Raw genomic sequence first — 27,982 nt, forward strand, 5'->3', positions numbered from 1 at the left:
ACCTGTCACACTGCCCCCCACCCCCACATTATATACCTGTCACACTGCCCCCCCCACACATTATATACCTGTCACACTGCCCCCCCCCACACATTATATACCTGTCACACTGCCCCCCCCCCACACATTATATACCTGTCACACTGCCCCCCCCACACATTATATACCTGTCACACTGCCCCCCACCCCCACATTATATACCTGTCACACTGCCCCCCCACACATTATATACCTGTCACACTGCCCCCCACCCCCACATTATATACCTGTCACACTGCCCCCCACCCCCACATTATATACCTGTCACACTGCCCCCCACCCCCACATTATATACCTGTCACACTGCCCCCCACCCACACATTATATACCTGTCACACTGCCCCCCACCCCCACATTATATACCTGTCACACTGCCCCCCACCCCCACATTATATACCTGTCACACTGCCCCCCACCCCCACATTATATACCTGTCACACTGCCCCCCACACATTATATACCTGTCACACTGCCCCCCCCCCACACATTATATACCTGTCACACTGCCCCCCCCACACATTATATACCTGTCACACTGCCCCCCACCCCCACATTATATACCTGTCACACTGCCCCCCACCCCCACATTATATACCTGTCACACTGCCCCCCCACACATTATATACCTGTCACACTGCCCCCCACCCCCACATTATATACCTGTCACACTGCCCCCCACCCCCACATTATATACCTGTCTCACCTCCTTGCACTGCTTCTGTATAACTTCTCATACATACCTCGGCATGCATGGCAGCAACCTCTACCGGGGTCTTCAGTAGCTCCTCCCACATAGGCGTCACATGGTCATGACCTCATCGAAGGTCCTTGACCACATTCACTGCTGTGATGATCCCCAGAGGTAGTGTGTGCTGCAGCCAGCAGGTGTGCCCTGCCCACCCAAACCCCCCGCCCCCCCCCCCCTCGCGGTTACCGCGGTCACCGCGTCCGCGGTAACCGCGGTTACTCTCAGCCAGGCAAGTCGGACCCTGGTCCCGGGACCAGGAGACGGGACTCAGTCTCCTGGCCCGGGACAATGCGGGGAATAGCGTGACATTCCCTTATCCTCCCGGGGCGGCGGGACTGGGGTTAAAAAGCGTGACAGTCCCGCCGAAAGCGGGACGGTTGGGAGGTATGCGTATGTGCCTGTGTGCATTGTATATATGTGTCTGTGTGCATTGTACCTGTGTGCCTGTGTGCATTGTATATATGTGCCTGTGTGCATTGTATATATGTGTCTGTGTGCATTGTACCTGTGTGTCTGTGTGCATTGTATATATGTGCCTGTGTGCATTGTACCTGTGTGCCTGTGTGCATTGTACCTGTGTGCCTGTGTGCATTGTACCTGTGTGTCTGTGTGCATTGTACCTGTGTGTCTGTGTGCATTGTACCTGTGTGCCTGTGTGCATTGTACCTGTGTGCCTGTGTGCATTGTACCTGTGCGCCTGTGTGCATTGTATCTGTGTGTCTGTGTGCATTGTACCTGTGTGCCTGTGTGCATTGTACCTGTGTGCCTGTGTGCATTGTATATATGTGTGTCTGTGTGCATTGTACCTGTGTGCATTGTACCTGTGTGTCTGTGTGCATTGTACCTGTGTGTCTGTGTGCATTGTACCTGTGTGTCTGTGTGCATTGTACCTATGTGTCTGTGTGCATTGTACCTATGTGTCTGTGTGTATTGTACCTGTGTGCCTGTGTGCATTGTACGTATGTGCCTGTGTGCATTGTACATACGTGCCTGTGTGCATTGTATATATGTGCCTGTGTGCATTGTACATGTGCGCCTGTGTGCATTGTACCTGTGTGCCTGTGTGCATTGTACCTGTGTGTCTGTGTGCATTGTACCTGTGCGCCTGTGTGCATTGTATATATGTGCCTGTGTGCATTGTACGTATGTGCCTGTGTGCATTGTACCTGTGTGCCTGTGTGCATTGTACCTGTGTGTCTGTGTGCATTGTACCTGTGTGCCTGTGTGCATTGTACCTGTGTGCCTGTGTGCATTGTACGTATGTGCCTGTGTGCATTGTACCTGTGTGCCTGTGTGCATTGTATATATGTGCCTGTGTGCATTGTACCTGTGTGTCTGTGTGCATTGTACCTGTGTGCCTGTGTGCATTGTACCTGTGTGCCTGTGTGCATTGTACCTGTGTGCCTGTGTGCATTGTACCTGTGTGCCTGTGTGCATTGTACCTGTGTGTCTGTGTGCATTGTACCTGTGCGCCTGTGTGCATTGTACCTGTGCGCCTGTGTGCATTGTACCTGTGCGCCTGTGTGCATTGTATCTGTGTGTCTGTGCGCATTGTACCTGTGTGTCTGTGTGCATTGTACCTGTGTGTCTGTGTGCATTGTACCTATGTGTCTGTGTGCATTGTACGTATGTGCCTGTGTGCATTGTACCTGTGTGCATTGTACCTGTGTGCCTGTGTGCATTGTACCTGTGTGTCTGTGTGCATAGTACCTGTGCGCCTGTGTGCATTGTACCTGTGCGCCTGTGTGCATTGTACCTGTGTGTCTGTGTGCATTGTACCTGTGTGTCTGTGTGCATTGTACCTGTGTGTCTGTGTGCATTGTACCTGTGTGTCTGTGTGCATTGTACGTATGTGCCTGTGTGCATTGTACCTGTGTGTCTGTGTGCATTGTACCTGTGTGTCTGTGTGCATTGTACCTGTGTGTCTGTGTGCATTGTACCTGTGTGTCTGTGTGCATTGTACCTATGTGTCTGTGTGCATTGTACCTGTGTGCCTGTGTGCATTGTACGTATGTGCCTGTGTGCATTGTACATACGTGCCTGTGTGCATTGTATATATGTGCCTGTGTGCATTGTACATGTGCGCCTGTGTGCATTGTACCTGTGCGCCTGTGTGCATTGTACGTATGTGCCTGTGTGCATTGTACCTGTGCGCCTGTGTGCATTGTACCTGGGTGCCTGTGTGCATTGTACCTGTGTGTCTGTGTGCATTGTATATATGTGCCTGTGTGCATTGTACCTGTGTGCCTGTGTGCATTGTATATATGTGCCTGTGTGTATTGTACCTGTGTGCCTGTGTGCATTGTACATGTGCGCCTGTGTGCATTGTACCTGTGCGCCTGTGTGCATTGTATATATGTGCCTGTGTGCATTGTACCTGTGTGTCTGTGTGCATTGTACCTGTGTGTCTGTGTGCATTGTACCTGTGTGCCTGTGTGCATTGTACCTGTGTGCCTGTGTGCATTGTACCTGTGTGTCTGTGTGCATTGTACCTGTGTGCCTGTGTGCATTGTACATGTGCGCCTGTGTGCATTGTACCTGTGCGCCTGTGTGCATTGTATATATGTGCCTGTGTGCATTGTACCTGTGTGTCTGTGTGCATTGTACATACGTGCCTGTGTGCATTGTATATATGTGTCTGTGTGCATTGTACCTGTGTGCCTGTGTGCATTGTATATATGTGCCTGTGTGCATTGTACCTGTGTGTCTGTGTGTATTGTATATATGTGTCTGTGTGCATTGTACCTGTGCGCCTGTGTGCATTGTACCTGTGTGCCTGTGTGCATTGTACCTGTGTGCCTGTGTGCATTGTACCTGTGTGCCTGTGTGCATTGTACATACGTGCCTGTGTGCATTGTACCTGTGTGCCTGTGTGCATTGTATATATGTGCCTGTGTGCATTGTACCTGTGTGTCTGTGTGCATTGTACCTGTGTGTCTGTGTGCATTGTATATATGTGCCTGTGTGCATTGTACCTGTGTGTCTGTGTGCATTGTACCTGTGTGTCTGTGTGCATTGTACCTGTGTGCCTGTGTGCATTGTACCTGTGTGTCTGTGTGCATTGTACCTGTGTGCCTGTGCGCATTGTACGTATGTGCCTGTGTGCATTGTACCTGTGTGCATTGTATATATGTGCCTGTGTGCATTGTACCTGTGTGTCTGTGTGCATTGTATATATGTGCCTGTGTGTATTGTACCTGTGTGTCTGTGTGCATTGTATATATGTGCCTGTGTGCATTGTACCTGTGTGCATTGTATATATGTGCCTGTGTGCATTGTACCTGTGTGTCTGTGTGCATTGTACCTGTGTGTCTGTGTGCATTGTATATATGTGCCTGTGTGCATTGTACCTATGTGCGCCTGTGTGCATTGTACCTGTGTGTCTGTGTGCATTGTATATATGTGCCTGTGTGCATTGTACCTGTGTGTCTGTGTGCATTGTACCTGTGTGTCTGTGTGCATTGTATATATGTGCCTGTGTGCATTGTACCTGTGTGTCTGTGTGCATTGTACCTGTGCGCCTGTGTGCATTGTACCTGTGTGCCTGTGTGCATTGTATATATGTGCCTGTGTGCATTGTACCTGTGTGCCTGTGTGCATTGTACCTGTGTGTCTGTGTGCATTGTATATATGTGCCTGTGTGCATTGTACCTGTGTGTCTGTGTGCATTGTACCTGTGTGCCTGTGTGCATTGTACCTGTGTGTCTGTGTGCATTGTACCTGTGCGCCTGTGTGCATTGTATATATGCGCCTGTGTGCATTGTACCTGTGTGTCTGTGTGCATTGTACGTATGTGCCTGTGTGCATTGTACCTGTGTGCATTGTATATATGTGCCTGTGTGCATTGTACCTGTGTGTTTGTGTGCATTGTATATATGTGCCTGTGTGTATTGTACCTGTGTGCATTGTATATATGTGCCTGTGTGCATTGTACCTGTGTGCATTGTATATATGTGCCTGTGTGCATTGTACCTGTGTGCCTGTGTGCATTGTATATATGTGCCTGTGTGCATTGTACCTGTGTGCATTGTATATATGTGCCTGTGTGCATTGTACCTGTGTGTCTGTGTGCATTGTACCTGTGCGCCTGTGTGCATTGTATATATGTGTCTGTGTGCATTGTACCTGTGTATCTGTGTGCATTGTATATATGTGCCTGTGTGCATTGTACCTGTGCGCCTGTGTGCATTGTACCTGTGTGCCTGTGTGCATTGTACCTGTGTGCCTGTGTGCATTGTACCTGTGTGTCTGTGTGCATTGTATATATGTGCCTGTGTGCATTGTACCTGTGTGCCTGTGTGCATTGTATATATGTGTCTGTGTGCATTGTACATACGTGTCTGTGTGCATTGTACCTGTGCGCCTGTGTGCATTGTACCTGTGTGTCTGTGTGCATTGTACCTGTGTGTCTGTGTGCATTGTACCTGTGTGTCTGTGTGCATTGTACCTGTGTGTCTGTGTGCATTGTACCTGTGTGTCTGTGTGCATTGTACCTGTGTGTCTGTGTGCATTGTACCTGTGCGCCTGTGTGCATTGTACCTGTGTGCCTGTGTGCATTGTACCTGTGTGTCTGTGTGCATTGTACCTGTGCGCCTGTGTGCATTGTACCTGTGTGCCTGTGTGCATTGTACCTGTGTGTCTGTGTGCATTGTATATATGTGCCTGTGTGCATTGTACCTGTGTGCATTGTATATATGTGCCTGTGTGCATTGTACCTGTGTGCCTGTGTGCATTTTATATATGTGCCTGTGTGCATTGTACCTGTGTGCCTGTGTGCATTGTATATATGTGCCTGTGTGCATTGTACCTGTGTGTCTGTGTGCATTGTACCTGTGTGCCTGTGTGCATTGTACCTGTGTGCCTGTGTGCATTGTGCCTGTGTGCATTGTACCTGTGGGGTACACCTGACTGTATAAGGAAGGTTCCCCTAGACTGGGGGCTGACGTTATGAGATGTGAAGGGGTAAAAGTTTGGATACGATTGCACCTTAATAGGGTTGGTGATCTGTGCCTTTAAGATGTGCTCTCACCCCTCCCCTGTTGCCTCATAATGTCCTCCCCTCCTACAGGACCAGAGGGTATATATATGACTGATCACTCAAGGATATCTCCCTCTTTTAGGCGACACTCAAGCTGTCCCTCTCCTGGGGTCAGGCTGGTGTGCGCTGTCCCTCTCCTGGGGTCAGGCTGGTGTGCGCTGTCCCTCTCCTGGGGTCAGGCTGGTGTGCGCTGTCCCTCTCCTGGGGTCAGGCTGGTGTGCGCTGTCCCTCTCCTGGGGTCAGGCTGGTGTGCGCTGTCCCTCTCCTGGGGTCAGGCTGGTGTGCGCTGTCCCTCTCCTGGGGTCAGGCTGGTGTGCGCTGTCCCTCTCCTGGGGTCAGGCTGGTGTGCGCTGTCCCTCTCCTGGGGTCAGGCTGGTGTGCGCTGTCCCTCTCCTGGGGTCAGGCTGGTGTGCGCTGTCCCTCTCCTGGGGTCAGGCTGGTGTGCGCTGTCCCTCTCCTGGGGTCAGGCTGGTGTGCGCTGTCCCTCTCCTGGGGTCAGGCTGGTGTGCGCTGTCCCTCTCCTGGGGTCAGGCTGGTGTGCGCTGTCCCTCTCCAGGGGTCAGGCTGGTGTGCGCTGTCCCTCTCCTGGGGTCAGGCTGGTGTGCGCTGTCCCTCTCCAGGGGTCAGGCTGGTGTGCGCTGTCCCTCTCCTGGGGTCAGGCTGGTGTGTGCTGTCCCTCTCCTGGGGTCAGGCTGGTGTGTGCTGTCCCTCTCCAGAGGTCAGGCTGGTGTGTGCTGTCCCTCTCCTGGGGTCAGGCTGGTGTGCGCTGTCCCTCTCCTGGGGTCAGGCTGGTGTGCGCTGTCCCTCTCCTGGGGTCAGGCTGGTGTGCGCTGTCCCTCTCCTGGGGTCAGACTGGTGTGCGCTGTCCCTCTCCTGGGGTCAGGCTGGTGTGCGCTGTCCCTCTCCTGGGGTCAGGCTAGTGTGCGCTGTCCCTCTCCTGGGGTCAGGCTGGTGTGTGCTGCAGGACTGTGCTGTGTCCAGGGCTCAGGCACCTGTGTATCTATGGAGGACCCATCCAGACACTGAAGGTGAGGAATCATCTCCTGCCAGTGTCTGCTCCATCCCCAGGCAGGAGGCCATGTAGTCTCCCAGCTCCTGCCTCAGCCCCAGACCCTCCCCCACCCCCAGGCCTCAGCCTGGCCAGACCCTCCCTCACCCCCAGGCCTCAGCCCGGCCAGACCCTCCCTCACCCCCAGGCCTCAGCCCGGCCAGACCCTCCCTCACCCCCAGGCCTCAGCCCGGCCAGACCCTCCCTCACCCCCAGGCCTCAGCCCGGCCAGACCCTCCCTCACCCCCAGGCCTCAGCCCGGCCAGACCCTCCCTCAACCCCAGGCCTCAGCCCGGCCAGACCCTCCCTCAACCCCGGGCCTCAGCCCGGCCAGACCCTCCCTCAACCCCAGGCCTCAGCCCGGCCAGACCCTCCCTCACCCCCAGGCCTCAGCCCGGCCAGACCCTCCCTCAACCCCAGGCCTCAGCCCGGCCAGACCCTCCCTCAACCCCAGGCCTCAGCCCGGCCAGACCCTCCCTCACCCCCAGGCCTCAGCCCGGCCAGACCCTCCCTCACCCCCAGGCCTCAGCCCGGCCAGACCCTCCCTCAACCCCAGGCCTCAGCCCGGCCAGACCCTCCCTCAACCCCAGGCCTCAGCCCGGCCAGACCCTCCCTCAACCCCAGGCCTCAGCCCGGCCAGACCCTCCCTCACCCCCAGGCCTCAGCCCGGCCAGACCCTCCCTCAACCCCAGGCCTCAGCCCGGCCAGACCCTCCCTCAACCCCAGGCCTCAGCCCGGCCAGACCCTCCCTCAACCCCAGGCCTCAGCCCGGCCAGACCCTCCCTCACCCCCAGGCCTCAGCCCGGCCAGACCCTCCCTCAACCCCAGGCCTCAGCCCGGCCAGACCCTCCCTCAACCCCAGGCCTCAGCCCGGCCAGACCCTCCCTCAACCCCAGGCCTCTCATGAGGTGAGGAGACCCTGCAGTAGCTGCTTCTCCTCATGTAACCTCATACATGGAGCTGGAGGCAGAGACACAGTAGTAGTAACTCTGCTCTGGTCTCTGCTCCTTCACTAACCACATGTGCAGCTCCATGCCCTTCTATCATCTCTCCCTGCACTACCACTCCCATCATCTCTCCCTGCACTACCACTCCCATCATCTCTCCCTGTAGTTCCCACAGTAATAATAGGAGCTCATACTAGTTGTGCTCAGTCCTCAGAGGACGCCCCTGCACCTTCTCAGGTGGTTTCTGGGGGTCAGTACAGTCCCCAGTAGTTGTGTCTTTGGCAGATACCGCTGCAGTCCCCCCCCCCCCCACCCCCCATAGTTAGGGGGCTGCTGGGATTAACCCCTCACATGCTGCAGCTGTAGAGGCTTTCACTGCAGTTTTCTCCTTAGCAGGAAGCTTCTCTAATTAACCCCGCATGTGCTGTATCTGTAGAAGATATCACTACAGCCCTCCCCAGTCAGGGAGCTGCTGTAATTAACCCCTCATGTGCTGTATTTGTAGAAGATGTCAGTATAGCCCTCCCCAGTCAGGGAGCTGCTGTAATTAACCCCTCACTTGCTGTGTCAGCCTCTTCTGTCGCTCCCCTGTAGCCAGGGGCTGCGGTCACATCAGTAATACCTCATGTTGTTCCCCATGGTCACAGATCTCATACCCATAATCCCCTTCCTCCGCCCGGGAGTTACGCTGGCGCTCCCGCCGCGGCTCTGCGGAGTTTAATTCAACCTGGCGCAGGCGGCGGCCAGGTTGTCCAGTTTGTCAAGGCGGCGCTCCGCATCATCTCCGGTGGGTCCCGAGCGCTAAGACGATGACTGGTACATGAAGCCGTGGACGGCATATGCGGGACCGCAGTGGGTCATTCCAGGATCGTGGCTTGGTTCCTCCAGTGACTTCAGTTCCAGCTTCAGTTCCTGTGGATCATCCATCTATTCCTGCACCAACTGCTGAGCTACAATATGGAGGTGCTGCGGGAGTGGGAGCGACTCCATGGTGAGACAGAATAGTCCCCTCTCTAATGACCTTATTACACGGGTTACCTCTGCTATGGTAGATATTAGCGCGGCTCCGGCACCTGTGCACGCAGGTGACCATAAGGACTGTGTATAATGTACTGTCAGCCCGCATGGAGCCCATATAGATTGGGGAGAGGATATGGGCCAATGCTTACATTGATATCTGGCCTTTGTGTCAGAACTGCTTACAGCAGGTAAGGAACAAGTCATTCTATCAACACGGACCCAAGTCCCTAACATGAAGGAGCTGAGATTATCAATAAATACCCCAAGGCTTTCTCTGTTTTGAGATGTGATGGGTGAAAATGTGTTATTTTGGGATGTTCACATATCAGGAGGCAATTTATTCTTCATGCAAGACACAGGTGGCCTTTCTGGTGGTGATACGACACCATGTACAGGTTCTGGTTATGACCCGGAGCTGATGGTTCTGCAATGAGGGACGCTGCCTCTGTAGGTATAAGCTCTAATGCCTCTCCTGTGGGGGGGCGCACATGTGCGTATTGTATGTCTCTGTCCCGCTTCCTATTATCCTTCTAAGATAGCACCTGCAGATGAAACGATGGCAGTGAGTGCGCTAGACATGGGGTTGAGATGATCCTTCTAAGGCGTTAACTGTGTTCAATTTTTAGGTTTTGTTTCTTTATTTCATGTGGGTTGTATTTCAGGACAGTTGCAATAGGCCATCCCAGTGTCCTTTGGAAAATATATAGAAATAAGTTTCCCGGGGAGGGGTGGTGGCCCCTTTTAGGTGCCCCTGCCCTTCAGCCTCCACTCCCCATTTCTTGACATGCACATTTCTCCTTTGGATAGTTCCAAAGAAGTAACCAGCGTAGTACTGTCTCATTTACCCCCTATCCTTCTCCAGGAGTCGGTCTATGACGGGATGTTTTCTGAGGAAGCTCAGATATATTATGTTCCTTATATCCGTGTTGTGTTTCCTCACCAGTAGGCGGCCGGGGGTCCCGATGGCCTGGTTGGTTATTGATTTGGCTTTGTGTTTCTTGTTTGTGCCCCCAGATTGAGCGGCTATGTGGACGGTGAGCGGCTATGTGGACGGTGATACTTGTCTTCCCACCATTGCTTCATTTCCTTTATATGATTACTATGCTGATCAGTGTTGTGTAGCGCCATCTTGTGGTGTGGTACTTTTGCGGATCTTGGGGGACATGTACGGAGATAATTTTATACATGGAGAAGTAAAGTTATTGCAGTGGGAAACATTTTAGTTCTTTCCTGGGCGGGGTTGTCTAATATGTCACCCCCTTTTCTTTTCGCTCTGTTACTATTTGGATGATTTGTCTGTAGATCCGGTAATTTAGCTGTTTGTGCCCCTTTGTTTACATTTTCCTGCATAGTTTTGATATCCCCCCGGATAAGGCTTGAGGCCTGTGCTCGGGCCATTTGCCGCAGGATACACTGTACAGGCTTATTGCTTTGTACACGTCTTTTGTGCGTTTTCTCTCTTTGGCTTTGTGGTTGTTGCTCGCAGGGTTACACCACTGGGGGAGTTTTTCTCTCTTTGGCTTTGTGGTTGTTGCTCGCAGGGTTACACCGCTGGGGGAGTTTTTCTCTCTTTGGCTTTGTGGTTGTTGCTCGCAGGGTTACACCGCTTGGGGAGTTTTTCTCTCTTTGGCTTTGTGGTTGTTGCTCGCAGGGTTACACCGCTGGGGGAGTTTTTCTCTCTTTGGCTTTGTGGTTGTTGCTCGCAGGGTTACACCGCTGGGGGAGTTTTTCTCTCTTTGGCTTTGTGGTTGTTGCTCGCAGGGTTACACCGCTGGGGGAGTTTTTCTCTCTTTGGCTTTGTGGTTGTTGCTCGCAGGGTTACACCGCTGGGGGAGTTTTTCTCTCTTTGGCTTTGTGGTTGTTGCTCGCAGGGTTACACCGCTGGGGGAGTTTTTCTCTCTTTGGCTTTGTGGTTGTTGCTCGCAGGGTTACACCGCTGGGGGAGTTTTTCTCTCTTTGGCTTTGTGGTTGTTGCTCGCAGGGTTACACCGCTGGGGGAGTTTTTCTCTCTTTGGCTTTGTGGTTGTTGCTCGCAGGGTTACACCGCTGGGGGAGTTTTTCTCTCTTTGGCTTTGTGGTTGTTGCTCGCAGGGTTACACCGCTGGGGGAGTTTTTCTCTCTTTGTGGTTGTTGCTCGCAGGGTTACACCGCTGGGGGAGTTTTTCTCTCTTTGGCTTTGTGGTTGTTGCTCGCAGGGTTACACCGCTGGGGGAGTTTTTGTCTCACAGCATTTGTGCTTGTTTTATAATATCAGAACATCTCATCCGTATTATCACCAGTCTTTATGTTCACCTTACAATTTAGTGATGATTTTGTTTCCATACAATGCTATTACATGCTAACGGCCAGAGCTGGGTCTCCTGTGGTTTTGGTTGGAATTTGGGGATGTGTGCTGGAGAACCTTGGGCACCACAGTGATCTGTCTCTGGCCTGGACCAGAACCTGACTTTTCTGGATCTCTTCCCATTTGTGGTTGCAGTGATTTGTGGGGCCACTGTTTCCAATATGAGAAGCGATTTCTGTGCTGATCACTTAGGGTTGTAGTTTGTTATTGACTTGTTGTAATCTTATTCATCCCTTCCGGGTCTTTCCCTGTTGTGTAACTTGCTTCTATTTTGCTGTTTGGAGTTGAACATCACCTAATGGGCCCGACATGTACTGAGTGTTTTATACTTTGGCTGCAATTTGTCCAGTTTGAGTCTTCAGGTCTTTTCACCAGTGGCATCCAATATCGGCTATGGAAGGTCCGGGGTCCACCCGGTGGCCATTTTCTTCACAGCTTGTCATATGACCTGGTTAGGTGCTACCCAGCAGTTTTCTCCTTAGAATACAAGACCTTGTTTTCCTTTGCCTTTAGCCTAACCCCTAGTTTTGTGACCATTTGTATCAGGGATCTTGTCTCTCGTTCAGCCACCCTCCCACCCTCTGTTTATTAAGGGATAATTCACTTAGGCCCAAGTGTTTGTATATCGATACAATACTGTTATAGGCGTTATAGTTGGCCGATAATCATCAGATACAGCTGTACAGGTCTCTAGGGGCTCTCTCTTACCCGGTTAGTGTCTCAGGTGATTTTATCTTGTTAAAGATATTACACTGGACTCAGACGCCATCTTACATATTGTCGGACATTTTAAAGATTCAGTATTCATTTCATATAACTTTGTGTAGTGATAACTAAGTTTGGGTGTTTCCCTCAGCAAACAAAGACTTAGTGCTCACTAACACCACCTAGTGGAAGGTATACAGGTGGACATCTGGACATTTGGTTTATGTGAAGTTTCAGTATTTGCATGTAGCCAATAGTATTAGACTCCTTTGTGTGCTTACATCCAATAGTGTTACATTTCCTGGGTGAGAACACCCAATTATAGTGGCTGCTTTTCTAATTACACGCCTTATGTAAAGTGCCTTATGGTTTTCTATAAATGTCCGTCCCTCAATAAAACTTATCAGTCTTGTTGCTAACTTCCTGCAAGGACAGGTCTTGTCTTTCCTTCAAGTTAGTCAAATTCCAGCGCTGGACACAGACTCATTTAATTTGAAAGTCACCTTACAATGATTAGGGGTTTGAGCCCCAGATATAAATCTATAAGAATTGGCGTCCCTGGGTGGGCATACTTTTATGGACATCTAACCATCGAGGTGACCTCCGCAAGAGTCCAGGCGGCCAGTGACCAGAACTGACAATGAGCGCTCGTCGGGGTAAGTCAAGTCTATTTTTGTCTACCTTGACTGTAGTTCTGTTTCACTGGCTGAAAGGGACTGGGTAAGGTCATCTCCTTGTGTGATATTATGTACTTTGCCTTATGTGTCCATATATAATAGTATGTTCACTTTAATTGTGATAAAGGATCTCTTGTAAGGTGATTGACTGACAGAGACTGGACGTGACTATGTATGTTTTAGAAAAAGGTCTGCAGTGCCCTCTTGTGAATTGTTGATGTAGTTCAGAAAGTTTGATGGTGTTGAGATTTTTGTTCATGTAAGCGCGGATAGAATCTGGAAGTTTGCAGAGACAAATTCTGGCCAAATTTACGTATCGTTCGTTCGGGATTGATGCGGCCCCGTGATGCGGAAAGGACAGTAGAGGCAAGAGGGACACTGACGGGAATTTTACAGTTGAGCGTTAACTCCTTGATTTCTGAAATATTGTGTGAAGGTCTCTAATTTGTACTTACTGATAGGTAGCGGGGTAGTCTGGAGCTGTATGTACGGAGGATATCTATAGCCCTTGAACAAAATCAGGTATTCCACAGATTCCACAAAATGGGTAGTGAGCAAAGTAAGACTGTAGCTGGACATTGCAGACCTAAAAAGGCGACTGACATAGTGTCACACAGGAAAGGTAAAGATGGGTAAAAGGAAGTTATGAGGTATTGAAGTTTTTGGGTATGTTAGATGATCCCCTGAGTGTGCAGAGGTAGGAGACAGCACTTGATGTAAATGGTGGCTGGCTCAAAGACAAAAAGTGGCACACCCAGGCAGAAGGTTGTTTTGATGTAAGTAGAGAGTTAATGACAAAGGAAAGTGGATGGGGTTGATTACTGGAGACTTAGACCAGTGACTACGGACGGACCAGGACAGAGGGACAGGAATCCTAGAGAGTGCTCATTAAAAAAAAAAAAAAAAATCTTTTGGAATGCAGACCAGCACCCTCTTAGACTCCACCCCCGTATCTGGGGGTTAGAGAAGATGACACGCCCTACCATTTTTCAGTGGCGGCCATCGTAAGACAGTATATTTCCTTCAAGTGCCTGAAAATTAATTGCCTATAACTCTACACTGTAGGCTGGTTGTAGGATAGCAGCTGAGTCACCCTTGAGGCGTCCTGGCGGATGTTTGAAATAAATGCCGGCAGGTGAATATTTTCACCAATTTCAAACATTTGCTAAGGGTCTTGAGTGTGCAACGCTGTTTGTTTATTTTATTTTTAAAACTTATTTGATTCTGACAATTGCAGAAAAATTACTAGAAAAAGTGTTGCAATGTCTCTGGTACCTGCTTTCTGGAGTTGAAAGAGTTAATCAGGGGGAGATCTCTGTGCAGCTGTGCAGCTGGGGTTTGCTTTGTCTTATCTATGTCTGTGAGAAGTGGCCTTGAAGCACACAGAAAGCATCTGTGTTGAGTGGGGAGACAGAGCTGACAATCTAAAAGACTTAAAGGAATTTGCTTGTGATAAGAATACAAAGAGACACACTCTAGGAAACGTAGACGGCCTCAACAGGGCGGGACAAGGGGGGTGGTAATGGACAAGGATGTCAGCAAGAACAGTCCCCCTCTTCGGAAAGCCCCCCCCCCCCCCAAATAGAGTTAGTGCCTTTCATTGTAGAACTCTTCCCTGTTGGCAAATGTTTTCCTCTCTGTGCCCCTACATGAGGATTACCAGTACCTATTTGCCTTTACCAGTGTAGTATTCCAGTATATCTGATGTAGACTCCCACAAGGGGGGTAAAACCCCCCCAGCCAGTACTCCATACTACACGGCCCTATAGGGAGTAGACTGGCAGACTAGCCCCTTACTGGATGTTCTCCTTTTCAGTATGCGGAGGACCTACTGTTTTTGTTTCCCAGGATGCATGTATTGACCTTATGTGTTTTCTGTTCCAGAAGGGTTGTAAAGTTTCCTGAGACAAACTCCGGTACTGCCAGGAGAAGGTGGTCTTCCTAGGCCACTGCTTCTCAGCCACAGGCAGAGACCTGACAGAGGGAAGAAAGCTGGCAGTCCAGAATGTGCCCCTGCCCTGAGGCCCTAAGCCTCTTCACATGATTCTAGGACTGGCCAGCTCCTGCAGCCTGGGATAAGGTCTGCCTCCAGCCTGATGTTGCCCCTTGATAATTGAATTGCCTCTTCTCCATTTGCCCTTAGTCAGGAGGCAATTGATGCATTCCATAGCCTTAAGCTGACAAATTCTGTGTGCACTGGCCCTAGGCACATCCCACTGGATCAAACTTATGTTTTATTTTGCACTGAGTATCTAGGCCACGCCACAGGTGTCGAGTCCAGGAACGTGGTGGCCTCCCCAGTGGCCCACTATTAGGCCCGGTTAGACTCAGTCGTGAGGGGAGCCCCTCATGTGTCAGTAGCTGCAGCCAGCAATCTGCTCAGCAAGGCCAGTGAGTTGATCCCAGATCCAAGATCACTCAGTTACAATGCAAACCCCACATACCTTGCACAGTGTCCTCACCCAAGTACAGCCCAAGCATCTGAGCAATGGCCAGACAGCTCAGACTCCAGTGTGCACTCCTGATGCCCCAGGATACACTGATAAGGTGCACAGCTCTGAATCCTTCATTCTATCACCAGTCTTCCAGGATTCAGAGGGGGGGGGGAGAAGGGTGAGTAACCCAGATGTTGAGTTTTTTTCTCATAGATGGCTCCAGGTCTGCAGGAGAAGACAGACGGTTCTACACTGGATATACAGTGGTCAGTGGCGCACATGAGGTAGTACAAGCAGAACCACTCCCTCCACACAGGTCAGTGCAGGAGGTGAAGTGATGGCACTCAGGGAAGCGCTACAGCTGGTGGAAGGTAAAAGGGCAAACATCTATACTCAAGGTATAGTTCTGGGGTCTTAACACGACTATGAACCCTTATGGAAGGCTAGAGATTTCCTCACCTCTGCAGGGAACCCCTTTAAGCATGGCACGCTGGTTATAGAGCTCATGGATGCTCTCTTACTTCCACAAGAGGTGAGGATAGTAAAAGTTAAACCACACACAATTTGGTAACTCCACAAGCCAAGGGCAAGTATGTGGCTGACGGGATGGCGAAGGCAGCTGCACAGATGGAGCCCGGAGACTGTCCTGAAGTCTCAGCGGTGAGTTCTGAGCTAAAAGTTTGATCCACAGGTGTTCCAGTCCCTGGTGGCCTGAGTGTCATCAGAAGTGAAGGAAGTGTGGAGGAGAGCTGGAGCCCAGATGACGATGGGACCTGGATGCTGGGAGAGAGGGTGTGCCTGGCAGGAGCCCTGCACCCGACAGTAAGGCAAGTAGCCCACGGACACATACACATCCAAAATGGCCATGCTAGTGCTCATAAACCGCAAGTGGTTTACCCCGGCATTAATACCCCTGTCACTAGACTAGTGAAAGCCTTTATAGTCTGTGCTCGCCACAACCCGGGTAAGGTGGAAAAGACCCCACGGAAGGTGACACCCAAGCCGCTGTATCCCTTCCAGAGACTGCAGATGGATTTTATCCAGCTACCAAAAGTGGTACGTAGGAATACGTGCTTGTGTGCATTGATCTCTTTCCAGGGTGGCCAGAAGCTTCTCCCATGACCAAGGCTACTGCCAGAGCTGCAGCCAAGAAGTTGGTGAGTGAGATTTTTCTGCAGGTTTGGACTTCCGGAGACCATAGAGTCCGGTCGCAGAACCCACTTCACTGGAGGTAAAGACCTGAAACCTTGTCCCTCCTGGGTGTAGAACAGGCCCTGCACACCCCATACCCTTCCCAAGTTAGTGGTGTGTTTGAGATACTATAAACGGCACTCTTAAGTTAGAGATCCATGAGGCCATGGAAGCAGGGAAACCATGGTGCGAATGCTTTCCTGCTGCTCACTATTCAGTTGGGACCACCCCCAACAGAAAGATGGGATTGTCCCCCTTTGAAGTACCTTTTGGCTGTGCACCCAGACTAGGCCTCTACTTCCCATAGACCCTATAGCTGATGGCAGGAAACCAGGTGGAACATGCCATACAGTTGAGCCAGGCCTTGGAAAAGGTCGGCAAAAGAGTTTCTGATTCCATTTTCAGATCCAGAGAGAGACCTCAGGACGCATAACCTGAAGCCCGGAGACTACGTGGTGGTAAAGAGACATCAGAGAGAGAGTCTGGAGCCTCGCTATGACGGTCCTTTCCAAGTCCTGCTGACCAGTGCCACGTCTGTGCAGCTAGAGGGAAGTCAGCACGCTTCCCACACTTACTGTTGCAAACTCACTTATTCTTCTTGCTAGCTGGTGTTAGGGTAGTCCTCAATGGGGACAATTCAGTATATTGGAGAGGAGCCAAATTCAGGATGATGACGAGCTCGCCGAGAATTTCAGACAAGAACACACCCTGGTTCTCAGAATAAAACTCTGCTTTATTGGTGCATGACATCGTCTTATATACCCAAAAGAAGGGCGTTTACATGTTAAGCTGTCTTACAATTATTGGATAGTTTCATCGAACCATTAGGAAATATTATAACAATTGGTTAGTTTCCATTTAACTATATTTAATAATTAACATATGTTCTTCTTTGCAGGGCATATCAATAATGAATAAATTCCATTATTGATTTTCCCATTAAGTGCCAGGTGCGAGCTGGCACAAGCTACCTTAATGGTTATTATTCCTTGATACTAATCAGAAGTTACTTAATAACTGGTCAAAGTCTCTTCTGGTCATCTTAACCAAGCAATATTTATACTCTTTATGCAACCTTATTTATTCAGCTCAATTCTCCTAAGAATGACCTGAGAGATATAACATAAACATGTTCTGAATAAGGGGGAGCATGAGGGGATATAGGATCCATCCCTATCACTGGTCTCTTCTGACTGACTTTATTCTCAGGGACACCCCAACCATGACTATCACTGTATCTATAGGGCTGACCAGGATGCCCCCAGGGTAGGAGACTTTACCTACGGTTGGTGCAACAAGACAATGACCTTCTATAACATTGACAGCACAGGTAACCCTGTATTAGCAGTGTCTGATGTACTGTATTTGTGGGGATAGGAGAGTCAGGTCAGGCCTAGAGGCTGGGAAGGTGAGTGTACGGTGATAACACTTGTGCATTCCTTCCTCGTGATCCCCAGGGATAAGGTTGATCAGACACATAAGAAAAGGTAGAGAATCCCAAAGGATTCTGGAGGTCTGAGAAAGAAGCACCTAGATGACAATGTTTATATAGATACAGTGGGAGCACCAGGGGGGGTCCCAGATGAGTACAAGGCCCACAATCAGATATGGGCAGGTCTAGAGTCCATTATTCCCCAGAGAGCTATGAGTAAAGATGTTGGTTGGGTTAACTGGTTGTATTGTAATCAACAGAGATTTGTGATTGTATCCGAGATGCTTCCCAGAACCGCACGGCTTTGGACATGATCCTTGCTGAGAAGGGAGGAGTCTGTAAGATTGTGGGAGTGGCTTGTCACATATACATCCCAGATGACATCGCCCCCTATGGATCCATTACCCATGCACTTGAAGAGATTGAAGGACTGTCCAGGGAACTCAAGAGAAACTCTGGGGTGGACACTTTGTCCTTCACTTTGTAGTTGGGGGATTGGACGGGTTTCCTGTAAGTGGGGGTGATATTGGGGATTGTGATTTTGCTCTCGTCACTTATTGCGTGTTGTGTGGTCCCCCTCATCAAGTCCACCATGTCCCAGATGGCCGTCCAGGTGGTAAGAACCATGACAGGAGAAGTCCTGGTGTGGAGGATACCGTCTTGTTGAAGAACCAGCCTGTTAATAAACCCATAAACTATGGAAACACAATTATGTAATTTGAGTATGCAGGCCTGTAACCCCCGAGTGACTGGCCTCCAGGGGATCTGGTGAAGAGTTAACAAGTCCAGCAGGTAAGGGCTTAGCCTACCTGTGGGTACCTGGAGTTTGAGGAGGTCACTCTGGACAAAAGTTACAGGCCATGCAAAGCTCAAAAGGGGGGAAATGTTAAAGATATTACACTGGACTCAGACGCCATCTTACATATTGTCGGACATTTTAAAGATTCAGTATTCATTTCATATAACTTTGTGTAGTGATAACTAAGTTTGGGTGTTTCCCTCAGCAAACAAAGACTTAGTGCTCACTAGCACCACCTAGTGGAAGGTATCCAGGTGGACATCTGGACATTTGGTTTATGTGAAGTTTCAGTATTTGCATGTAGCCAATAGTATTAGACTCCTTTGTGTGCTTACATCCAATAGTGTTACATTTCCTGGGTGAGAACACCCAATTATAGTTGCTGCTTTTCTAATTACACGCCTTATGTAAAGTGCCTTATGGTTTTCTATAAATGTCCGTCCCTCAATAAAACTTATCAGTCTTGTTGCTAACTTCCTGCAAGGACAGGTCTTGTCTTTCCTTCAAGTTAGTCAAATTCCAGCGCTGGACACAGACTCATTTAATTTGAAAGTCACCTTACAATGATTAGGGGTTTGAGCCCCAGATATAAATCTATAAGAATCTTTATCTCGGTTTGGGTCCCAATTTTTAGTTCATGAAAGTGCCTCCTCCCCTCACTTTCCCATATTTGATTTCAGGTGATATTTTAGATATGTTGGGATTCTTGGGTTGGACCCAAGAAGATGTGAATCCTGGGTGTAAATTTCCCCCCTGTGGGACTAATAAAGGATTACCTATCTTTTCTTATCTTATGAGGGCACCCATTCCTTTCAGATTGGGGCAGCAGCTGAGGGGTTTAGGGCCGGCCTCCCAGGTGTGGAGGTTATGAGGTTTGGGGTATGAGGTCTACATGCTTTGCTCACTGCCTGATTTATTGTGGGATTGTTTTTTTACGCTCTTATTGTTTCAGGTTCTCCGGTTAATGTTTGCCCCATGACAACATTCTGTGTCATTTGTATAATGTAGTTTGTATAATAAGTTTTTGGGGTTTTCAACAGGCAGATGTATTTTGGAGGTCTATCCAGGGCTTAAAATGGATTCAGGTCCTCCCGGAGGCTGTATTATTGACCTTAATGAGACAGGCCTTGGCAGTGTGCAATCATCTTCCAGAAATTGTGAAAACAATGTTTTGAAGAAAGTTCCCTGAGTTATCTGGCAAGGTTCTAGGAATTCTACTGCTGTAGATATCACTGATATATATCACTGATATATATGAGGATGTAGTTACCTCATACACTGTACATATCACTGATATATATGAGGATGTAGTTACCTCATACACTGTACATATCACTGATATATATGAGGATGTAGTTACCTCATACACTGTACATATCACTGATATATATGAGGGTGTAGTTACCTCATACACTGTACATATCACTGATATATATGAGGATGTAGTTACCTCATACACTGTACATATCACTGATATATATGAGGATGTAGTTACCTCATACACTGTATATATCACTGATATATATGAGGGTGTAGTTACCTCATACACTGTACATATCACTGATATATATGAGGATGTAGTTACCTCATACACTGTACATATCACTGATATATATGAGGATGTAGTTACCTCATACACTGTACATATCACTGGTATATATGAGGATGTAGTTACCTCATACACTGTACATATCACTGATATATATGAGGATGTAGTTACCTCATACACTGTACATATCACTGATATATATGAGGATGTAGTTACCTCATACACTGTACATATCACTGATATATATGAGGATGTAGTTACCTCATACACTGTACATATCACTGATATATATGAGGATGTAGTTACCTCATACACTGTACATATCACTGATATATATGAGGATGTAGTTACCTCATACACTGTACATATCACTGATATATATGGGGGGTAGTTACCTCATACACTGTACATATCACTGATATATATGAGGGTGTAGTTACCTCATACACTGTACATATCACTGATATATATGAGGATGTAGTTACCTCACACACTGTACATATCACTGATATATATGAGGATGTAGTTACCTCACACACTGTACATATCACTGATATATATGAGGTGTAGTTACCTCATACACTGTACATATCACTGATATATATGAGGGTGTAGTTACCTCATACACTGTACATATCACTGATATATATGAGGGTGTAGTTACCTCATACACTGTACATATCACTGATATATATGAGGATGCAGTTACCTCATACACTGTATATATCACTGATATATATGAGGATGTAGTTACCTCATACACTGTACATATCACTGATATATATGAGGATGTAGTTACCTCATACACTGTACATATCACTGATATATATGAGGATGTAGTTACCTCACACGCTGTACATATCACTGATATATATGAGGATGTAGTTACCTCACATGCTGTACATATCACTGATATATATGAGGATGTAGTTACCTCATATACTGTACATATCATTGATATATATGAGGGTGTAGTTACCTCATACACTGTACATATCACTGATTATATATGAGGATGTATTTACCTCACACACTGTACATATCACTGATATATATGAGGATGTAGTTAACTCACACGCTGTACATATCACTGATTATATATGAGGATGTAATTGCCTCATACGCTGTACATATCACTGATATATATGAGGATGTAGTTACCTCACACGCTGTACATATCACTGATTATATATGAGGATGTAGTTGCCTCATACGCTGTACATATCACTGATTATATATGAGGATGTAGTTGCCTCATACGCTGTACATATCACTGATATATATGAGGATGTATTTACCTCATACGCTGTACATATCACTGATATATATGAGGATGTAGTTACCTCACACACTGTACATATCACTGATATATATGAGGATGTAGTTACCTCATACACTGTACATATCACTGATATATATGAGGATGTAGTTACCTCATACACTGTACATATCACTGATATATATGAGGGTGTAGTTACCTCATACACTGTACATATCACTGATATATATGAGGGTGTAGTTACCTCATACACTGTACATATCACTGATATATATGAGGGTGTAGTTACCTCATACACTGTACATATCACTGATTATATATGAGGATGTAGTTACCTCATACACTGTACATATCACTGATATATATGAGGGTGTAGTTACCTCATACACTGTACATATCACTGATATATATGAGGGTGTAGTTACCTCATACACTGTACATATCACTGATATATATGAGGGTGTAGTTACCTCATACACTGTACATATCACTGATATATATGAGGGTGTAGTTACCTCATACACTGTACATATCACTGATATATATGAGGGTGTAGTTACCTCATACACTGTACATTGCACTGATCTACATGACCTCAGACGCTGGATATGTTGCTGTTTTACATGTGGGTACTTACCTCATGTACATACCTCCCAACTTTTGGACAAGAGAAAGAGGGACAAAAGCCCCTCCCCATTTTTCTAAACCACGCCCATTGTCCAACCCACAAGCATAGTATAATATCAACATTGACGGTCCCCACATAGTACAATGCCCCTTACTTTGGCCACCCCTATGGACCCGTACAATATCCCCTAAAGCAAATCTGCAACATATAAAACCCCTTACACATAATCCTATCTGTATTCCTGTCCCCCAGCCCCCTCCTGTAGCCTCCTTTCCTCCAGCCTCCTCCTTCAGCATCCTCCACCTGTCCTCCAGTCCCCTCCAGAATCCTCCTGTCCTCCGACCTCCCCCTCAAGCATCCTCCTGTCCTCCAGCCTCCTCCTCCTGTCCCCCAGCCTCCTCCTGTAGCCCTCTGTCCCCCAGCCTCCTCCTCCTGTCCCCCAGCCTCCATCTGTCCCCCAGAAGCCTCCACTTGTCCTCCAGCCTCCTCAAGCATCCTCCTGTCCTCCAGCCTCCACCTGTCCTTCAGCCTCCTCCTCCTGTCCTCCAGCATCCTCCTCCTGTCCCCCAGCCTCCTCCTCCTGTCCCCCAGCCTCCTCCTCCTGTCCCCCAGCCCTCCAGCCTCCTCCTCCTGCCCTCCAGCCTCCTCCTCCTGTCCCCCAGCCTCCTCAAGCCTCCTCCTCCTGTCCCCCAGCCTCCTACTCCTGTCCCCAGCCTCCTCCTCCTGTCCCCCAGCCTCCTCCTCCTGCCTCCTTCTGTCCCCCAGTCTATTCAAGCATCCTCCTGTCCTCAGCCTCCACCTGTCCCCCAGCCTCCTCCTCCTGTCCCCCAGCCTCCTCCTCCTGCCCTCCAGCCTCCTTCTGTCCCCCAGTCTATTCAAGCATCCTCCTGTCCTCAGCCTCCACCTGTCCTCCAGCATCCTCCTCCTGTCCCCAGCCTCCTTCTGTCCCCAGCCTCCTCTTCCTGTCCTCCAGCATCCTCCTCCTGTCTCCAGCCTCCTCCTGTCCCCAGCCTCCTCCTCCTGTCCTCCAGCATCCTCCTCCTGTCTCCAGCCTCCTCCTGTTCCCCAGCAGCCTCCTCCTGTCTCCAGCAGCCTCCACCTGCCCCGCAGCTGCCTCCTCCTGTTCCCCAGCAGCCTCCTCCTGTCGCAAGCCTCCACCTGTCCCGCAGAAGCCTCCTCCTGCCCACCAGCAGCCCCCTGTACTCCTCCTGTAGCCTCCAGCCCCCCCTGTCCTCCTGTAGCTTCCAGCCCCCCTGTCCTCCTCCTGTGCCCCAGCCCCCCTGTAGCCTCCAGCCCCCCCGTGTCCTCCTGTAGCTTCCAGCCCCCCTGTCCTCCTCCTGTGCCCCAGCCCCCCCCTGTACTCCTCCTGTAGCCTCCAGCTCCCCCTTTCCACCTCCAGTAGCCTCCAGCCCCCCTTTCCTCCTCCAGTAGCCTTCAGCTCCCCCTGTCCTCCTCCTGTAGCCTCCAGCTCCCCCTGTCCCCTCCTATAGCCTCCAGCTCCCCCTGTCCCCTCCAGACCCCCTTGTCCTCCTCCACCTCCAGTAGCCTCCAGCCCCCCCCTGTACTCCTCCTGTAGCCTCCAGCTCCCCCTTTCCACCTCCAGTAGCCTCCAGCCCCCCTTTCCTCCTCCAGTAGCCTTCAGCTCCCCCTGTCCCCTCCTGTAGCCTCCAGTCCCCCTGTCCCCTCCTATAGCCTCCAGCTCCCCCTGTCCCCTCCTATAGCCTCCAGCTCCCCCTGTCCCCTCCAGACCCCCTTGTCCTCCTCCTCCTCCTGTAGCCTCCAGCCCCCCTGTTCCCCTCAGTCTCTTACCTGCTGTCACTCCATATTCTCCCGGGCTGGAGTCTGAATGACTCGTGGAGGGGGCGTGACCAACCGGGGGCGGAGCTCACTCCTCACATGATTGGTGCAGACATCATGTGAGGAGGTAGCAGGGGCTGGTCCCGCCTCCTCCCGGCCCCCATGCCTTGGCTGCTCTGCAGCTCTAAACTATGGGGTCTGGAGGAGGCGGGACAAAGCGGGGAAAGTGGGCGGGGCCCGGGACATTCTCTCCCCTTTCCGTGGCAGCGTGACAGAGCCCAAAAAACGGGACTGTCACGCTGAAAGCGGGACGGTTGGGAGGTATGCATGTATACTATGTGCCACAGGTTATTTGTACCTTCCAATCACATGTGCACATGGCTACGGTATTACTAGTCCTAATGGCACTAACATGGTGACAATCACGAGCCTCGGACTGGAGCTTCTTTGGAGGGAGTAGATGTCCTCCATTACTCTGCTTGTTATGGGGAGGTCACATGTATTATACACTATGTAGAGGGGCTGCCGGGAGAGAGCACATGTAATAGTGCGGCCTCCATCTGTGATACTGTACGAGTCTATTATTATCTCATCCAGTTCTCCGTAATCATGGTGTCCTACACTTTATGGCTATCGATTGACCATGATAGGTGCAGGTCCCCCACATTCCTGGTCTATGTGGTCCAGCATTGACCTGTACAGAGTAAATTGGGGGGGCTGGTTATGGGGAGTTTTTGGTGCTCTGAATGTAACCTCCATATCACTACCTGTTGCTATATGTTCACCACATGCCGCATTTAGATGCTTGTTGTATTTGTGTGCATTTGTATGTGGCTTTGTCTAGATGCTTTTTGTAGTTATTGGCGCAATGTTGTATGTTGTGTGTATATATAGATATATAGATGTATATGGCCTTTAGTTGTCTTATGTATTAGGGAGTGCCCATGTATACTTCTGCACACTCATATATAATGTATGTTACATGAGTGGTGGATAGTGCGATATTGTTGGGATAACATGCCGCCTCAGCCTATAATGGGGAAGGAACGGTGTAATATTATACTACAGTTATACCCACAAAATAGCGGGGGAATTAGCCAGACACATGGTCAGGGGCCATTGGGGTTGCAGCCGCACATATTTCTGCAGATAAACGGACCGTATGGATATAGCCAGGTCCTATATAGTGTCTTACCTGTCCCCACTATATTGTATACAAGAATTGTAGTTATTACCACATGTAGGGTAAATAATGGATATGACTATGGCCTGTATTGCTGTGCTTGTATATATAACAGGAGGGTGTTGTCTGTATTCAGACCAGCAGGCTCATTGTATAGCATTTATATCTATACTGTATTTACAACATGCGCTGTAGCGCTGTACATCATGGGCAAGGATTTAGGTAGTCGTCTCCTGTAAGGCCCGCTGGTCTTTTCAAGAGACATATCAGAGATTTCTTATGGATAAAGCAGCGTACTGTGTGATGTTTAGGGCCGTGCAGGAGAGCTGGACTGCTGAGTAACGTCGCAGGGTGTTCTTTGCTTTGTTGGGTCCTTTAGGTGCCTGTTACAGGGGCTGCTTCCTCTGGGGTTTCTCACGGCTGGAGATGGTATTAGTCCTGTAGGGTGGCAGACTGAAATCTCCCATTGTAAGTTTCATGGGAGGGGATCCTGGGTCTGCTTATGTGCAGGCTCGAGGCTGGTTTCCCCTTTGTTACTGTTACTGAGGCTCATGTCCCTTCTTGTAGGTTGCTTGTTTTTGGTTTTCAGCGAGCCCTATTCCTGTTGAGTGGGGGTCGGAGCTCCGAGTAGGAGTACTCGGAGCTCCTAGTGGCGGAAAAGAGAATTGATGTGGATTTTTTCGGAAGTCGAAGTGGTGGTTCGGGAGTCCGGATGAACAAACCACTTCGGCAGCGATGGTTTCCAAAGAAACGAACAGATTGCGGCTGATTTTGAGAATATTAAAATAATAATAATTGTGTTTATCAGCAATAAATAGCTGTGACCTTTTCTGCCCAACAGGAGCCTCGTGTCATCATTTCTTAGTTATGTTTAGTTATAAATGGTTTATGGGGTTAATGTTCCGGGTAGGATTATGTATCTTTACTAAAGTGCCTTAATGTGGAGTTACATGGGTAATGTTTACTACCTCCCAGTCTGAAAAACCCATCGATTACAATGGGTCATGGGGCAATGCAAGTTCAGCACTTCAAAAGCACCCGCAGAACACGCGCGTTAAAAAACCCAAGTGTAGAAGGGGCCTTACAACAAAAGCACCGAGGTAAATACATCAAACATAACGGGAGGCGATTCTAACTGCCGACAAACCAAAGCAACAAGTTTTAGGACTCACCCGAACGGTGCGGAGCAGGTCACAGGACGTGTGACTGTGAGCGCAGCGTGTATATATGAGCAGGGCTCTGCAGAGCATTCCACCACACAGGACGTGTGACTGTGAGCGCAGCGTGTATATAGGAGCAGGGCTCTGCAGAGCATTCCACCACACAGGACGTGTGACTGTGAGCGCAGCGTATATATAGCAGCAGGACAACAGCTGCTGGAATACGGCTGATTTCCCAGAAAAGACAGAATCTGCTTTCATTTTCACTTTCCATATTATTATATAGTGATGAGGTTTGTGATTGGTGCTCGGCCCCTGCAGTCTCTTCTATACATGCAGACACATCATACTCAGCCCAGGAATATGCAGCAGGGATATAGTAGTCCTACTATTCTACACACCGGAGGTGTAACAAGACGGTAATGGGCCCCGTTGCAAACTATGAGTTGGGGCCCCATATACCGAATCCCCCAGCGATGTCCTCATCCCTCAAACTATACTCATATACTATATACATATCTATATACAACAACCACTAATTTATATGTTCAGTACAGGATAAGTAATGTCATGTATGTACACAGTGGGGCTCATTTACTTACCCGTCCGCTGGAGTTCACAGAAAGCGCATTGTCCGTGTATAATGCGCTGTGCGGGGACTCACTAAGATCCTGCCCCCGATATCCTGCATGTGTCGCTTCCCCGCTCAGGTCCCTGGAGTTCACCTTCTTCTTCCTGGTGCATGTAAGTGCATTGTCCGTGTATAATGCGCTGTGCGGGGAGTCACTAAGATCCTGCGCCCGATATCCTGCATGTGTCACTTCCCCGCTCAGGTCCCTGGAGTTCACCTTCTTCTTCCTGGTGCATGTAAGTGCATTGTCCGTGTATAATGCGCTGTGCAAGGAGTCACTAAGATCCTGCCCCCGATATCCTGCATGTGTCGCTTCCCCGCTCAGGTCCCCGGAGTTCACCTTCTTCTTCCTGGTGCATGTAAGTGCATTGTCCGTGTATAATGTGCTGTGCGGGGAGTCACTAAGATCCTGCGCCCGATATCCTGCATGTGTCACTTCCCCGCTCAGGTCCCTGGAGTTCACCTTCTTCTTCCTGGTGCATGTAAGTGCATTGTCCGTGTATAATGCGCTGTGCAGGGAGTCACTAAGATCGTGCGCCCGATATCCTGCATGTATCGCTTCCCCGCTCAGGTCCCTGGAGTTCACCTTCTTCTTCCTGGTGCATGTAAGTGCATTGTCCGTGTATAATGTGCTGTGCGGGGAGTCACTAAGATCCTGCGCCCGATATCCTGCATGTGTCGCTTCCCCGCTCAGGTCCCTGGAGTTCACCTTCTTCTTCCTGGTGCATGTAAGTGCATTGTCCGTGTATAATGCGCTGTGCGGGGAGTCACTAAGATCCTGTCCCCGATATCCTGCATGTGTCGCTTCCCCGCTCAGGTCCCTGGAGTTCACCTTCTTCTTCCTGGTGCATGTAAGTGCATTGTCCGTGTATAATGCGCTGTGCGGGGAGTCACTAAGATCCTGCGCCCGATATCCTGCATGTGTCGCTTCCCCGCTCAGGTCCCCGGAGTTCACCTTCTTCTTCCTGGTGCATGTAAGTGCATTGTTCGTGTATAATGCGCTGTGCGGGGAGTCACTAAGATCCTGCGCCTGATATCCTGCATGTGCCACTTCCCCGCTCAGGTCCCTGGAGTTCACCTTCTTCTTCCTGGTGCATGTAAGTGCATTGTCCGTGTATAATGTGCTGTGCGGGGAGTCACTAAGATCCTGCGCCCGATATCCTGCATGTGTCGCTTCCCCGCTCAGGTCCCTGGAGTTCACCTTCTTCTTCCTGGTGCATGTAAGTGCATTGTCCGTGTATAATGCGCTGTGCGGGGAGTCACTAAGATCCTGCACCTGATATCCTGCGTGTGTTGCTTCCCCGCTCAGGTCCCTGGAGTTCACCTTCTTCT

The 27,982-nt window shown here is 49.5% G+C and overlaps 1 protein-coding gene across 4 annotated transcripts in view; it reads right to left on the reverse strand.

Annotated features, from left to right (window-relative positions):
• Positions 1-26,240, reverse strand: part of LOC140076290 (up-regulator of cell proliferation-like) — a 44,591-nt gene extending 18,351 nt beyond the window's left edge. Inside the window, exon 1 of one of the 4 annotated variants that reach the window (XM_072122854.1) lies at positions 26,032-26,240. The gene's annotated coding sequence lies outside the window, so the exon portion shown is untranslated. Of the gene's footprint in view, positions 1-742; positions 934-23,688; positions 23,714-26,031 lie in introns of those variants that run through there. The other 3 variants (XM_072122858.1, XM_072122856.1, XM_072122857.1) reach the window with 3 other exon arrangements.
• Between the last annotated feature and the right edge of the window lie 1,742 nt (positions 26,241-27,982).

Source organism: Engystomops pustulosus, chromosome 8 (assembly GCF_040894005.1).
Source record: "Engystomops pustulosus chromosome 8, aEngPut4.maternal, whole genome shotgun sequence".
Lineage (NCBI taxonomy): Eukaryota > Metazoa > Chordata > Amphibia > Anura > Leptodactylidae > Engystomops > Engystomops pustulosus.